The 4,263-nt window shown below is 46.2% G+C and overlaps 1 long non-coding RNA gene across 1 annotated transcript; it reads left to right on the forward strand.

Moving 5' to 3' along the window:
• Positions 1 to 1,053: 1,053 nt before the first annotated feature.
• LOC127348772 (uncharacterized) lies at positions 1,054 to 3,976 on the forward strand. Its single transcript, XR_007879933.2, has 3 exons — positions 1,054 to 1,332; positions 2,556 to 2,677; positions 3,540 to 3,976. It is a non-coding gene; the product is annotated as an uncharacterized lncRNA (long non-coding RNA).
• Positions 3,977 to 4,263: the final 287 nt, after the last annotated feature.

Consider the following 4,263-nt stretch of genomic DNA (forward strand, 5'->3'; position numbering starts at 1 on the left):
AAAAACTGCACCAAATACACTAAAAACAGAAGTACTTATCAGTTGAAACACGAGTACAGTTAGGTACATACCACAGGTACAATCATACTACTATTGGAAGTACGGAAAGAAAATTATCTCCAAACCTATCAACATGGGATCTAGTTTTGAAGATCTCGACGCGGGATCTCAAAAGTGAAAACGGTTCGCAATTTGGACTGACGGTTCTCAAGATATTTCATTTTGAAAAAACGAATCTAGAAGAAAAAGGGAAAAACTGCTTCTCTCTCCTCCCTCATCCCCACCTTGCTTCCTCTTCGACACGTGGCCAGCAGGGAGACCACTTCCCAGAGATTTTCTGGCACCACAACACGCCACTTATCGCATGCGAAACGAGTTGCCTTCCCTTCATGAAGGTCGGCCTTTTGTTTAACGATTTTGTGCTCATTTCCTTTTCGGTCCCGACACGTGCGGCGGCCCGCTAGTCCTTCTGCAGATAACCGGACGCGAAAACTCAATCTCATTCGGTCATCTATTTTTCTCGGCAACTCTAGTTCTGGGTAGTATGAAAACATAGCGGATATAAATGGAACTGAGTGTTGCCATACTTGTTTTTATATTTTCTAACAAAATCAAAAACAAATACAGATATCATGAAAAATAGAGAACAAGCAAGTGCGAGTACCCTTGGCCTATGCCAGGGCACTCCACGATACCACCTAACGCGCGCGTCGTCCGATCTGGGAACGAGCCCCGCCTCCATCTCGACCGTCCCAACATGAAACAAGACCCACAACCGACGGAAACCCTAGCTGATTGGCTTGCTCCCTTCCCCAGTTCCCCGCCTCCTCTCCGCCGCCCTTTTGCCTCCTCCTCTCCGCCGCATCCTGCCCCCATGAGGCCTTGTTTGGTACTGGGGTATTTGCGGGGATTCGCGGGTATTATCCCGGCCCATCATCAAATCCCCACCTTTCCTCAGATGGCTGTTTGGTGCTAGTGTTTTGGGTCAAAAAATCCCCGCCTATCCCGGCCCATCCCCGGCTCCAACTCACTTTTTGCCTAAGAAAAAATCCACGACCCTACCCTCGCGTATTATCCCCGTCCCCGTCTCGTCCCCGTCCAAACCCTATCGAGATAGCTTACGCGACCGGCGGCGAGCGAAGTGGCGGCGAGCGGAGCAGCGACGAGCGGAGTGGGTGCGGGAGGGGCGTGAAAGGCGGAGCATCTTACCGGCGGGAGGGGATGAATCCCGCCTAGCCGCTCCATATCAGATCGCCGCCGTACTTGGAGTCCGACCGGCGCCGCCGTTCTTGGTGTCCGACCGCCGCTGCCGTCCACTTCGGTTCCTCTCCGGTAACCTCCGTTCTATCTCGCCCTTTCTCTTCTACCCCCGTCTCACCGCCGCATCTCCGCACCACAGCCGTCAGTTAGGTGTGGTTCGATCTGTTGCCGGACACTGTGAAACGCGCGATGGTCCGCACAGGACGTTGTCTACATGATGCTCCAGATCAGGTAAAAAATAGTTTCATGTACATCCCGTCATTCTCTGTGTAGCGATGGGGCTTGAAGCCAGAGAAGCTGATAGTACATTGGTCGCTAAACTACCCACAGACTATGGTTGTTTGTCCATGTATGATCTATCTGTAGGCAAGGCGCTTAGTTAGATTATGAATTCTTGGCTTATGTTTTATCTAGACGTAGAACAATGCAAGTTGCTACAGAAGCTAGTCAGATAAATTCTTAATTTGCAGACATTGTGCATTTTTATGGGATTTTGGTTTGCTATTTTTTGGTGAGTTCGTTTCTTTGTGATGCCCTGCCATTCAGGCATGCAGCCATTGGGCTTATTCAGTTATTGGTTGAAATGTACTTCCTGGGTGATATATTGTTCATTCATTAATGCACAAACCTTCTTCAATTGTTGATCCATTAGTTAATGCTCGGAACTTCATCCTGTAGGCAAGGCACCTGTTTAGATTATGGATCTTGGATTCTTTTTTTTTTTTTTTTGACTGTAACTACGGCGGGCGTGAGCCAGCCTGAACATATATTCAGCCAAGTTGTCTATGAAGCTTTTCAGTCTCTACAAGATGGGTTCAAATGAACCAGAGTACACGGAGGTTACGAGGGGAGAAGAAGAAATGAAAAACGCACACCACCAACACACAAGACTAAGGAGAGAAAAACAAAGTGGCCACCCCACAACCTGGGGACGGTCGGCCGATGAGAATTCTCATCGCGACCCAGGCACAACGATCATGAGGAAGAGCCCCAAGGACATGAAGGAGGGACAACCCAGCTCGAGGACTCGCCGGAGTAGTCGAACGGCCTTGGTCCGCCGAGACCCAGCACCGGCACTGCACCATCGACGTAATCGAAGGGCAGCGCGCATCCGAGACCACACTACGCACCGACACCACCTGTGTCGAGGGTGTGGCCGAAAGGTCGCGCGCGGCCGAGACGACGCCACGACGCCTGTGTGCCACCAGGGGCGGAGTTCGTTTCTTTTTATTCACTTTTAACCATGCCTGCTAGATCTTTGTTAGTAAAGCTGATGTATTTTTTGTTTATTGTAGGGATTAACAAAGAAGCTTATCCATCTTGTTTCTGCAAGTGAACATTCTGGCATTATCTCCAAGTAATTCATTCAGTGGAGAGCTCCCACCTTCTTGGGATCCTATAGCAACACCAAAATTCGGTATGTACCTACTAAATAGTACTCCATTATTGGATTGAGCCTGACTGTTCTGAGTGCTAGTTTGACTGCTTGGTGGTTATTCTGCACTAATGCTAGTTGGATCTTATGCATGAATTTATTCTGCTGAGCATATGTTTGCTTGCTGTGTTTGTGCTATGTTAATTACTACCAGCGTACCAGGTTATACAACTAGTGTCAGATTAATTAAGTATAACATTTCAGACCAATCCATGTTAATTAAGTATATCAGTTCATATATAAAGGTTTCACTGGCTTTGTCTAGACAACAACTTGGGTGCTAGTTTTGAGTGATAAAATAACCTTGTTTTGCTTAAATATAGGTTGTCATGGACTTGCGGAGTGTAGAACATGTTAGGAAGAGGAAAAACGAAGATGAAGAGTTTATGTTTATCATTTTGCCTGCATTGTACTTCCACTTGACATGGCAAAAACAAAGACAGCAAAGACACCTTTCGTTTGTATATGGCAAGGAGCATGTTAGAGAATTGCTTGGAGGACACCTCAAGAACTGCTTAGCTGCCTTTAGGATGGAGCTGAACATTTTCATGTGGTTGGCATCATATCTTAGAGAGGAGGGATTGATTTTAGATTCTAGGATCAAGGTGGAAGAGAAGCTCGCGTTTTTCTTGTACATGCTCTCCCACAATGCTTCATATGAAAAAATGCAAGAAAAGTAGGAATATGAGCATTTGTTGTTCATGATATACCCGTCCATGTCCAGCTCTAGCTGTCTGTGTATGCTCCGTTTAGGTTATTGTCAATTGACTTTTCTTTTCTGTAACATATGTGGCGATGCTAATATCATCTTTGTATTGTCGTGCCTCTACGTGTGGATCTGAAGGCTGGGTGCAGGAGGCATCCACGGTGCGCAGAACCTCGTCCCCAAGACCCACCGCAGCTACCTCGACATCAAAGTTCAGGAGATCGTTGACATCAGCAACAATTTCTACCAGTGATGGCACCTGTGATGTGTGCTCACCTCTGATGTTTGTCAAAAGACTGTTTGTTGTTGACCGGTGTAACCTGTTATGATATTTTGTAGTGTCATGGTTGCTCAGAAGTTGCAAGGTTCACATGTTCTGTTGTCTGTGATGAGAATTGTGACAACATGAGTTCCTTTTCCAGGAGTCTACTTTATTTAGTCTTAGCATAAAGATTTGTATCCTGGGTTTTGGACTTCTAGTCTCACTGCCGTATTGGACCTGATACATATGGACATACATAGTGATATAAAGGTTGTCAAAACCTCAAATAATGTTTAGTTCAGTTTTAATGTTAGTGCCATGTGGCCAATGACGTAAAAATTTAATCTTTGCTACTATATGTTGGTTTGCTACTATATGTTGGCCAATGACGTAAAAATTCAATTTCCGTTGTGTGCACCAATCCCTGCCAACCAAATGATAGTTTATAGAAGTGGGGATTAGGGATTGAATGGGATGGGGTTTAGTGGGGATTGGGTGAAGGCTGGGGTTTCACCCAATACTCTAGTGGATTATCCCCACTAATCCCTGCTAATACTCTGGAACCAAACAAGGCCTCCAGTTCCGACGAGGAGGTGACAA

This window comes from Lolium perenne, chromosome 1 (genome assembly GCF_019359855.2).
Source record: "Lolium perenne isolate Kyuss_39 chromosome 1, Kyuss_2.0, whole genome shotgun sequence".
In the NCBI taxonomy this organism is placed as follows: Eukaryota; Viridiplantae; Streptophyta; class Magnoliopsida; order Poales; family Poaceae; genus Lolium; species Lolium perenne.